This window comes from Rhipicephalus microplus, chromosome 6, assembly GCF_043290135.1.
Source record: "Rhipicephalus microplus isolate Deutch F79 chromosome 6, USDA_Rmic, whole genome shotgun sequence".
NCBI lineage: Eukaryota > Metazoa > Arthropoda > Arachnida > Ixodida > Ixodidae > Rhipicephalus > Rhipicephalus microplus.
Window position 1 is genome coordinate 84,332,958 of NC_134705.1, and position 12,338 is coordinate 84,345,295.

Consider the following 12,338-nt stretch of genomic DNA (forward strand, 5'->3'; position numbering starts at 1 on the left):
CCCTGCGGGGTGAGTTCGACAATAAATTCAATGATAGAAGGAGTGTTCGGATTTACCCATGATACCGGGGTAAACGGCTTGGGTGCGTCGAGTGTCCGAGACGGTGGCGGCACGCCGCCCCGGCTGACGCGGTATTCGCGTGCAGGGAGTGCGCTAGCTGTGTTTACACTTACGATTGCTCTGGGAAAATAAATGTTTCCGTGTGTATTTCATATATGGAGGGTCTCTTTTATTTTGTTATGTTCACACGTACATACTCAAGTTTCTTATTTTTTTTAACGTTCCTACTCATATTAATAAAACTATTGAGGAAATTATCATTACTGTTTCGGAGGAAAGCTAGAAGTGTGTATACGATGTGTATGCATGTGCGATGTGTATGTATGTATGTGTGTAGAAGTGTGTATGTATGTGCCAAGCTATTTCCGCTTTTCGAATTCACCCGTTTCGCAACGAAAAATAAAAAAAGCCTCTAGAAAATGGGGTTTGGTTGGTGTTTCTGTTTACAGTTGCAGTGGCAAGCGAAGGCATTTTTATTTCACATCTTCACGCGGCGTCTGAACCTGAAGACGCGTGCTCTCGCCACGTCTACGCATCTACACTATTCCCCATCACAAATTAAAATCGCAAAGAACGCCACAGGACCCACTCCGCACACACCTGCTGTACGGTGGAGCGGCAAAGCCCCGATGTGCTTTTCCTATGTCCACTGACCTTTGGGGTTTGACGTCCCAAAACCACCATATGATTATGGGAAAATTTCGACCACCTGGGGTTCTTTCACGTGCACCCTAATCTGAGCACAGGGAAATGCAGCCGCCGCGGCCGGGATTCGATCCCACCACCTGCGGGTCAGCAGCCGAGTACCTTACGGCCATCAGACCACCACGGCGGGCATCGCCTTGTTGATCAAACACTTCATTTCTGAACACCATCTCATACCAGCTCATCCACCGTTGGCTCTCGTTAATTACAACGAACATCCTCGCACGCTCACCTCAATGGAATTGCCAGTTGCTGGAAGTTCCAAGAAAATTGCGCACTAGACGTTCGGACGCACCACGCACGTACCTGAAGCGACGTGGACCCCAGGACGCGTGAGATCACGCCCCGGGCGCGCTTTGCCTCCGTACCCACTCGTCACTCCTCACAGCTTCACTAAGCCGAGTATGTAGAAGTCGAAGAAGCAGAACAACAAACCAGCCAATCCCCCACAGTGGGTGTGAGCCACAAGTGAAGGTCAACAAAAACAAGCAACACCAGCGAGCGCAGTGACGAAGCTATCGTAATGGGGCGAAATAATCCACGAATATGGCTGCACGTTGACGCACGGTCGCATTTGTGCAACCACCCGTGTCTCCCGAAGACCGTCTGTCGCGCGTCTTCGACGAAAAGCGCAGGCGAGTACTTCTCCACTGATTTCCGCGACCACTTCACGACCGCCTTCGGCCGCCTCATGTCCGTCCGGCACGATCGACGGAGCGCCGCACCAGCGCCTCGTACACGCCACCATAGCACTCCTACCCCTCGGAATCAGCAAAACTCGGACGTTTTCGACCACGACAGACAGAACCTGCCGGCCCGTTGAACGCTTGAACGACATCGCAGCGTCAAGTCGCACACTCACGTTCCGTCACCCTCTGCCACATGATCCTTCATTCACCGGCTTCACAACCCACGCGGTAGACGTTTCGCACGCATTCCCGGGTCTGCCTTTCACGGCAGGACCTTCGTCGACCTCGGTGCGGTGTTCCGCCACGTCGGAACTTGCAAGGCATATGTTGAGCGTGCTGAAGCAGCCAAAGGCACCACCTTTTTGCCGATGATTGTGGGCGTCGTTGCAGAGGCGTTGCTTGGGCAGCCGGCGTAGAAGCCATGTTGGATGGGTGACGTATTCACATTTTGCACAGTCATTTTTTTTTTTTTCCTTCCTTCCAGACTTTGGTGCTCGAGTTGGACATGTACACTATGCATCAGTTTTTAAAACAAATGCTGTAGCATCCCTCGCGACATGCCTGATAATGTTCGCCAGCAAGCATTTGGTGTGACGTCATGGTCGCATAGAGAGTACGCATGCAAGCAAGCACGCGTGGCTTCGACCTCTGGGAAAAAGAAGGTTTCAGTTTTAACATGTTTGTAAGCGAAACTAGAAACTTCAAGCGGACTGGGGATAAAAGCAATGCCGTGAAGCCAGCGCTGCCGCTGTCGGTGCACAATGCTGGTTGTGCATGGGTGGACGTCGGAATTGCTTTGCTACTGTTTGCCCGGCTTTTGGCCAGAACTAAGTACGAGGTGTGAAAGAATGGATGTTAATTACGTGCTAATGAATTGCATCGCTTCTCGGCCTTTTGGCGAGGATCAGGGCCGAGCTAGCCGTTCCTTCTGCGAGTCTACGCGCGAGTCCCGGGGTCGCGTCACGCTGACGTTGACCCCTCGGGGACCCTACCATCGAAAAAGAGTCGTTGCTGCTACCGTGCCTGTTACGCGGGCGCTCGCAGCTCCTGGGTCGCGGGTTCTACCCCTGCCCGGTGACCACCACTCCATGCCTGGAGGCGAGCGGAGCCCGGTTCCCTTCTACCCGCCCGGAGGCCCCTGCTGCGCCACACCCCAACCACTTCCGGTTCCAGGACCAAGCGCCTGCTGAACCTGTCTACCAGTGCGCGGCGACCGCTGCGCTACCACCAGTCACGAGACACGCCCCCCCCGCCTCTTCCCGGAGGAGCAACCGGCTACGCCCCCTGCAATGGCCGCACAAATGAATCTCCCGGTGAGGGAGCACTGTTTCTTTTTTAATGCGCCTGATGGTGACATAACATTAGATGACCTGATTGACGCAGCTGAGCGTACAGCGGGAGACGATAGTGTGCATGTACTGCAACATATGGGTGGATCTAGGTTTCTGGTATGCACTCGCAACGCGGCACAAGCTACCAAGTTGTTGGTCAATGAGGGCTTCACTGTTAATGACCAGAAAGTCGCGGTAGAGGCCGTGGGTCCTCCGGTAACTTTTGTAAATGTTTTCCGTTACCCTGCCTTCTTACCCGACGATCCCTTGACTAGTGTACTCTCTCAGTACGGCAAAGTGAAGAGCGTGGCTTTCGCGACCGTTAGCAACCGCCAAACTAAGCTTAATGGGGTCCGCGTAGTTCGCATTGAAATGACTAAACCGGTGCCCAACTTCTTAACTGTTGCGGGGCACCGAGTCATGCTGGAGTACCGCGGTATGCGGAGAGTGTGCGCAAGGTGTAGCGAGGTGGGGCACATGGCTTCAGCCTGCCGGACCCCGTACTGTACGCGGTGCGGCACCTTCGGCCACGGCACGGAGGGGTGCGACGCCGAGTGTAAAAAGTGCGGCGGCAAGCACGGAACGCGTGACTGCTTCCGCAGGCGCTCATACGTCGCGGCTGCACGTGGCCTCTTGGCCGAGCACGGAACAGCTGACGGACTCACCCGCTCACGCGTCTCAGCCCCCCCCGACGGCCGACACGCATCGCCGAATCTGCAGGTCCTGCGACCAAAGCCCCCCACCCTCTCTCCCGGTTATGCGACCCTCAAAAATGCCGCCGAGTCCACAAGCGCCAGCGACTCCTCCGACACCAACCAGAGACCCTCTTCAGCCTCCGCTGCGTGTTCTGTCAGCGCGCAGGAATCTACCAGCGCCGTCGCACTCGGCGACTTCACAACGGGAAGCGGCTCGGAATCCAGCTCTCCTGACTCGTCGCGCGACGCCTGGGTAGTGGACACCTCGGCTAGCGAGGAGCAGGACTCGGCGGAGAAAGACAGGGAAACTTACGAAGAGGAGCAAGTGACACTAAGCGTAACGGACCGCGAATTCCCACCTCTCCCCCGTGGGCCTAGTAGCGACGCGAACTACGACGACACACCCATTAAGAGCTGCGGCCACTACGTACTCCCGTCCGACCCCCCCGCGGCTGCCCCAAGGCCCAGCCTCAAGTCAGACGCCGACATCAGTAAAGGCAGCGGAACCCCTTCTGAGAACAAGAGTAAAAGTGGCCTCGAAAGGCGGCATCGTTCACGCTCGCGACGTAGGCCGGCGGCCGGCACCAGCCTCGAGGAATCGGGGCGAGCAGAGAGCGCCGAGAGATTTTTACGCCGCTCAATCCCCCCCGAAGGGAGTAGCGACAGCGAAGCTGCCCGTCGTAAGAACCCCAAGAAGCTACGTAGGGGCTCGGTTGGTGACGGCCCCCCCACGGCTTCGGTCGATTAAATAGTGCGCCCAAGACAGGCGAGACCCCCCCCCCCCCCGAGCTTTCTTTTTTTCCTTTAACGCCATGACCGCACATCGAACAGCTGCCCGAGCTGAACAGCGTTCGCGAAATGATAGCCGCCGATAAGCTCGCGGCCGCCGATATGACGTCATTGAGGCACACTCTTTTCTTTCATCACTTTCCGGCTTTGCATCGCCGACGACCGTCCCGATACGGAGCACCCCCCCCCTCTCCCCTTGTTTACTCGCGCTGTGTTTCCCTTCTCTTTTTTTGTTTTTCCTTTGGCCGATAAAGTCTTTTTTTTATGTCGCTTTTAACATTTGCCACGTGGAATGTTCGCGGTTTCCGCAATAAGGACAAGCAGCGTTCCATTTTGTCCTTCGCTCGGCAAAATAATATTGACTTACTTTTCATCCAAGAAACAAATTTTCGGTCCCCCTTAGATGTGGCGCAGTTTCGACGTGACTGCTTTGTTGATGGTTTCTTTTCCCTCTCAAACGCTAAGTCTTGTGGCACTGGAGTGATCTTCGTATCGGGACGGTTCCGCCAGAAGTCACACTGCATCTTTGGTGCGAATGGACGTACTCTCCTGCTAGACATCTACGTGGATGGAAGGAGAGTCCGCTTCGTGAGCGTCTACGCTCCCGTGACACGAAGGGACACGAACGCCTTCTTTCAGGCACTGCACGAACACCTGCTCGAAACCCTGCCTCACGTACTGGTTGGTGATTTCAATTGTGTGGTCGACTCGACAAGAGATATCCGCGGCCCAGGGAGAGGAGGCTCAACATACCACGCCAAGGAGCTGGTTAAGATCCTCCGGCACCTGCGGCTAACAGACGCCTGGGTTCACCTCCACGGTGACACCTTCGCACCAACCCGGTCGTCAAGATCCACCGCGAGCAGAATCGACCGAGCTTACGTCCCTGACTTCCTTCTCCCATCCGTCATATCTTGCACAATGTCCACCCTACCGGCTTCATTGGATAAAAAGACTGACCATATTCCAGTTATCACGACTGTGAGAGGCTCACCCGGGCCCCGAGCAGGGGACGAATGTTGGAGACTGGATCCAGCGCTCTTGAAGGACGCAGCTAGTCTCCAAGAAGTCAAAAGTGCAATAGTGGAGACCGTGAGAGGAGTCCCCCGGGTCACCGCCGAAGCTTGGGACGACCTAAAGTCGGCATGGGGAGATATCCTACGAAAGACAGGCAGAGAGCGGAAGCGCCGCATCACTCGTGAAATGAACGAGCTCCTGCGCAGGAGGCGAATTATCGAAGGCGCTGACACCCTCACCGCCTGCACGCAGGATTACTTGGACTCCCTGCAAGTGAGATATGACAGGCTTCTCCAGGAGTTGACACAGAGGTCAGGGGCGACCCAGCAGTCTGAGGGAGAAGACCCAACAGTTGACCTGCGAGAGGCATACGGGAACGCTTCCCTGAAAATCACGGAGCTTAGGCGCCCGGATGGAACTACTACGGTTGACCCGGCGGAAATCACAGCGATCTTTCGTGACCATTTCAAGTCGGCATTTCAAGAGCCTCAACCCCGTGGGCCGGAGACGGAACCAGGCCTCCTGTCGGACCTGTGCTCGAAGTTGCGCCGCCTCGATGGGGACGAGTGTGTAACCTTGTGCGGCGAGGCGTCGTTGGAGGAACTGCGTTACGCCGTTAAAAGTATGACCCCGAATTCCGCTCCGGGAACGGACGGCCTCACAGCAGCGTTCTACGCAACCTTCTTCGACGTCTTGGGCGACCCATTGTTGGCACTCGTGAACCAGGTCCTAACGCAGCACAGTAAGCCAAACTCCTTCAGTGCAGGGCGGATCGTTCTGATTCTGAAGGAAGGTGCCCCTCCGTGCGAGCCAGCGTCCTGGCGCCCGATCACGCTACTTAACACCGACTATAAGATCGTGGCGACCATCCTTAACAACAGACTCAAGCCGTTCCTGCCGGACATCATCGCTGCTCATCAGTCTTGCGCCGTCCCAGGCAGGTCCATATTCGCGAACCTCTCGCTGACAAGGGACGTTTTCGAATATGCCTCACGGAAACAAGTCTCGGGAGCTTTCTTTTCGCTGGACCAAGCCAAAGCGTTTGATAGAGTGCGGCACAGCTACCTCTTCGGACTGCTTGGCGAGTTCGGCCTCCCAGAAGGTTTTGTTGAGGTAATCAAGCTTCTCTACTCGGAGTTGAGGTGCAGCGTTCTGGTGAACGGCTCTACGACCGACGAGTTCATGTACACCCGAGGAATAAGGCAGGGGTGCCCGCTGGGCCCGACACTCTTTGTCCTGTCCATAGAGCCATTGCTCACGACACTTGCCAGCGACGAGCTCTTTAGAGGTCTGCCACTAACGGGCACTGATGAACTTAAGGTGCTGGCCTATGCCGACGATGTCTCCCTGTTCGTCAGAACCCCAAGCAGCATCGAACGCTTCCGCCGCACCTTCGCCCGCTACGCAGAGGTGTCCGGCGCTCAACTCAATGAAGGAAAAAGTAAAGCCCTGCTGTTCGGCCGTTTTCCAGCAGGAGCAGCTGGTAACATCCAGACCGTATCTACCGTTAAGGTCCTGGGCGTGTACTTCACGTGTGAGGGTGTGGCCGCATCCACGTGGGCCAGAGTGCTACAACGCGCGCAGCAGCTCATCGAGCGAGCCCTACTTCACGACCTCACGCTCCACGAGAAGGCTCTCGCCGCAAAAACGAGCCTCTGTGCGTTGGCAGCCTACGCGAGCCGTGTTGCTGTCATGCCAGCGAAAACGGCAACACAGCTGAGCAAAATCATCAATGCCTTTCTGTGGAATGGCAAGCCCCCGCCAGTTCGCCGACACCTACTGCAGTTGGCTGTGAGCGAGGGCGGGCTAGGTCTCCCACACGTGCAATCGCTCGCCAAAATTCTCGCCCTCAAGACGGCCCGCTCCCTTTTCCAGGCGGGCGACTACTATGGGAGACGCTTGCTACTCTATTGGAGCGGCGCGAATAACACCTGGTTGGGTGCGAGCGGACACCCCGGACCCCTGGCGGAACCTCCCGCCCTGTTCTATAAAGCGGCGTCCGCTACCATGCGAATGCTCAGCAAGGAAGCGCCCTCGGGCAACGTCGATGAAGACCCACCTGCGCGGCTGATCGAAGCTCTCACGCTCAGCCAGTTAAGCGACGCCGACAAGAGTAAAGCAGAGGCTGCAAAGCGATCGCTAGCAAGACTCGGCCGAAGTTCGCCAAGGCCCGTTCGCGACTTCCTCTGGAAAAAAGCGTGGGGAGTCCTACCGACTAGACAGCGACTCCATAAATTTGGCATCGTCCCGGACGCCAAGTGCCCCAACTGCCGCGAAGTCGAGTCGCAAACGCACGCTCTACAGCAATGCTCAGCGGCGAAACCCGTTTGGCGCCTCGTTGAGCGCACCTTTGGCATTCGCCCCCCTCCTCACCTTAAGCGCAACAAGGGCACGTTTGCAAAGTTAGTGGTCGCTTGTACGCTCTTCGCTATCTGGCAGCGCCGCTCACTTGCGGAGGCGCGCAGCTCGCCGGTCAGGGCAGCTTACCCGGTCGTCACCAGAATCAGGCGCATGATATGGCGCTACTTATCGGAACAGCTTGAAGCCAGTGGCGAGGAAAAGTTCCTCCGCCGCTGGCACACCAAATTCTTTTTTGTTAAAGATGCGAAGCTCCGCACCCCAATAATTCCTTACTAACCCCGGCTCCCCTCCATGCCGTTCCAACCGCACTAAATACTACACGCCCTGAAACATGTCTGCACGATAGTGCACGCACAATCCTTTCTTGTTTTCTTTCCCCCATGTCTTATGTATATACGTTCATGTGACAGCACATCGCCTTGTACATATGTAAATAATTTGCGTGTTCCTTTCTCCAGTTCCTTTTGCACATCAAGAATAGTGTATTTAAGTGCTTGCTTTTGACACATGTGAACAGCGCCTTCTCAAACGCCTTTTTATTCATAACTGTTTGCATGACTACGTATACTCTTGTATAAACGATGACATTTATGCACTTTTACCCTTTTTTTTCGTTCTACCATCGGAACGATTATACTTGTTTCCGCACAACTTGTGCATAAGATCCCAGCCAAACTGTGGCTGAGTATTCTGTAAAAACCGGTCTAAAGTGCCCTTTATGTCTGAAGTTAAATAAACTTCTCTTTGATGTAGTATCTGTTCTTATCAGCTTAATATCTGATACGGATCCTATTTGGATCCAAGATATTAAACTTATTTTTGTGATGCGGCGGAGTGCTTGAAGCTTGCTTCACCTCTGCCACGGGTTGGCCCGGTATTGCACTACCTCCGGGATCGGCCCACTCACCCCCTGCGGGGTGAGTTCGACAATAAATTCAATGATAGAAGGAGTGTTCGGATTTACCCATGATACCGGGGTAAACGGCTTGGGTGCGTCGAGTGCCCGAGACGGTGGCGGCACGCCGCCCCGGCTGACGCGGTATTCGCGTGCAGGGAGTGCGCTAGCTGTGTTTACACTTACGATTGCTCTGGGAAAATAAATGTTTCCGTGTGTATTTCATATATGGAGGGTCTCTTTTATTTTGTTATGTTCACACGTACATACTCAAGTTTCTTATTTTTTTTAACGTTCCTACTCATATTAATAAAACTATTGAGGAAATTATCATTACTGTTTCGGAGGAAAGCTAGAAGTGTGTATACGATGTGTATGCATGTGCGATGTGTATGTATGTATGTGTGTAGAAGTGTGTATGTATGTGCCAAGCTATTTCCGCTTTTCGAATTCACCCGTTTCGCAACGAAAAATAAAAAAAGCCTCTAGAAAATGGGGTTTGGTTGGTGTTTCTGTTTACAGTTGCAGTGGCAAGCGAAGGCATTTTTATTTCACATCTTCACGCGGCGTCTGAACCTGAAGACGCGTGCTCTCGCCACGTCTACGCATCTACACTATTCCCCATCACAAATTAAAATCGCAAAGAACGCCACAGGACCCACTCCGCACACACCTGCTGTACGGTGGAGCGGCAAAGCCCCGATGTGCTTTTCCTATGTCCACTGACCTTTGGGGTTTGACGTCCCAAAACCACCATATGATTATGGGAAAATTTCGACCACCTGGGGTTCTTTCACGTGCACCCTAATCTGAGCACAGGGAAATGCAGCCGCCGCGGCCGGGATTCGATCCCACCACCTGCGGGTCAGCAGCCGAGTACCTTACGGCCATCAGACCACCACGGCGGGCATCGCCTTGTTGATCAAACACTTCATTTCTGAACACCATCTCATACCAGCTCATCCACCGTTGGCTCTCGTTAATTACAACGAACATCCTCGCACGCTCACCTCAATGGAATTGCCAGTTGCTGGAAGTTCCAAGAAAATTGCGCACTAGACGTTCGGACGCACCACGCACGTACCTGAAGCGACGTGGACCCCAGGACGCGTGAGATCACGCCCCGGGCGCGCTTTGCCTCCGTACCCACTCGTCACTCCTCACAGCTTCACTAAGCCGAGTATGTAGAAGTCGAAGAAGCAGAACAACAAACCAGCCAATCCCCCACAGTGGGTGTGAGCCACAAGTGAAGGTCAACAAAAACAAGCAACACCAGCGAGCGCAGTGACGAAGCTATCGTAATGGGGCGAAATAATCCACGAATATGGCTGCACGTTGACGCACGGTCGCATTTGTGCAACCACCCGTGTCTCCCGAAGACCGTCTGTCGCGCGTCTTCGACGAAAAGCGCAGGCGAGTACTTCTCCACTGATTTCCGCGACCACTTCACGACCGCCTTCGGCCGCCTCATGTCCGTCCGGCACGATCGACGGAGCGCCGCACCAGCGCCTCGTACACGCCACCATAGCACTCCTACCCCTTGGAATCAGCAAAACTCGGACGTTTTCGACCACGACAGACAGAACCTGCCGGCCCGTTGAACGCTTGAACGACATCGCAGCGTCAAGTCGCACACTCACGTTCCGTCACCCTCTGCCACATGATCCTTCATTCACCGGCTTCACAACCCACGCGGTAGACGTTTCGCACGCATTCCCGGGTCTGCCTTTCACGGCAGGACCTTCGTCGACCTCGGTGCGGTGTTCCGCCACGTCGGAACTTGCAAGGCATATGTTGAGCGTGCTGAAGCAGCCAAAGGCACCACCTTTTTGCCGATGATTGTGGGCGTCGTTGCAGAGGCGTTGCTTGGGCAGCCGGCGTAGAAGCCATGTTGGATGGGTGACGTATTCACATTTTGCACAGTCATTTTTTTTTTTCCTTCCTTCCAGACTTTGGTGCTCGAGTTGGACATGTACACTATGCATCAGTTTTTAAAACAAATGCTGTAGCATCCCTCGCGACATGCCTGATAATGTTCGCCAGCAAGCATTTGGTGTGACGTCATGGGCGCATAGAGAGTACGCATGCAAGCAAGCACGCGTGGCTTCGACCTCTGGGAAAAAGAAGGTTTCAGTTTTAACATGTTTGTAAGCGAAACTAGAAACTTCAAGCGGACTGGGGATAAAAGCAATGCCGTGAAGCCAGCGCTGCCGCTGTCGGTGCACAATGCTGGTTGTGCATGGGTGGACGTCGGAATTGCTTTGCTACTGTTTGCCCGGCTTTTGGCCAGAACTAAGTACGAGGTGTGAAAGAATGGATTTTAATTACGTGCTAATGAATTGCATCGCTTCTCGGCCTTTTGGCTAAGATCAAAGTGTCGAGTTAGCTGTTTTTTACGAGCCCTCGCGCGAGTCCCGGGGTCACGTCACGTCGGCGTCGGCCCCCGGGCCCTCTCGGAGTTCGAGCCCCAGAACCAGTGCAAGCCCTTCGCCGCCGCAGCCTCGTGCACGCGGCTGCCACCCTTGGGTTTCGGGCCTTCCCGCCCGGAGACCCTCTACATGCCAGGTCGAGCCAGGCCCCCGGTCCGCCCCTGCTGCCCCGGAGCTCCTAGCGGCGACCCCTGCCATCACCAGACCCCAAGCGGCCCCCGCCTCAGCTGAGCCGCTGCCTACCAGTGTGCAGCTTGACTGCACGTCACGAGTCGTCCCAGAGCCTCGCCCCCCCCGGCGGCTTGCGGGATCCGCCCACCAGTATGGCCATGCCAGTTGAGCTCCCGGTGAGGGAGAATTGTTTCATGTTTTCCGCGCCCGAGGGCGACGTCTCTGTTGACGATCTGATTGATGCAGTAGAATTAACCGCTGGTGATGATAGTGTATTCGTGCTTCAGCACATGGGGGGCGCAAAGTTCCTTGTGTGTACTCGCAATGCTAGTCAGGCGACGAGCCTAATGGTGGCGGAGGGTTTCACGGTGAATGGGGTGAAGGTGCCGGTAGAGGCAGTCGGGCCGCCGGTAACGTACGTGAACGTCTACCGCTACCCGGCTTTCTTGTCTGATGAGGCCCTTAGTAATGCTCTTGCCCCTTTCGGCAAAATTAAGAGCATTTCCTTCGCCACCTTGGCGACTCGCCAGACTAAGCTAAATGGTGTGAGGCTAGTCAAAATAGAAATGTCCCGGCCTGTTCCTAATTTCATGACAATAGCGGGGCACAAAGTCATGTGTGAATACCGTGGGATGCGTCGCGTGTGCGCCCGCTGCGGCGAGGTCGGACACATGGCGACCGCATGTTCTGCCGCGTACTGCAGACGGTGTGGCATTTTTGGCCACGATACGGAGGGCTGCGAGGCCGAATGTAAACGCTGTGGCGGCCACCACGGGACGCGCGAGTGTTTTCGGAGGCGCTCTTACGCGTCTGCCGCCCGCGGTTTCCCCACACTGACTGATACCACCCCCTCACTTGTACATGTAAGCGGCCCTGCCGTATCGAAGGCCGCCAGTGCCCCACGCCTACAGGTGCTATCGCCAAGGACTGCACCTCGCACCATTGGGAAGGGGCTCCCACCCGAGGACCGCAACTGCAATACTGGCCCGCCCACAGGCAGCAGTGCGGACACTTCGTCTGCCAACGAAGGGGAGAAGCCGGGAAGCGTTGACGACGTCGCCACCACGTCGTCTGAAACAGACACCAGTGACCTCGAGACGGTCTCTGCACAATCGTCACCCACCACGCAGCCCGCACGCCCGCTAGGCGGGCCCGGCCGCCAGGGTTCCTCTGTCGCGCCTAAAGCCCTTACTGGT

The 12,338-nt window shown here is 55.4% G+C and overlaps 1 pseudogene; it reads left to right on the plus strand.

Moving 5' to 3' along the window:
• Positions 1-8,380: 8,380 nt before the first annotated feature.
• On the plus strand, positions 8,381-8,555 carry LOC142766194 (U2 spliceosomal RNA; annotated as a pseudogene).
• The last annotated feature ends 3,783 nt before the right edge of the window (positions 8,556-12,338 follow it).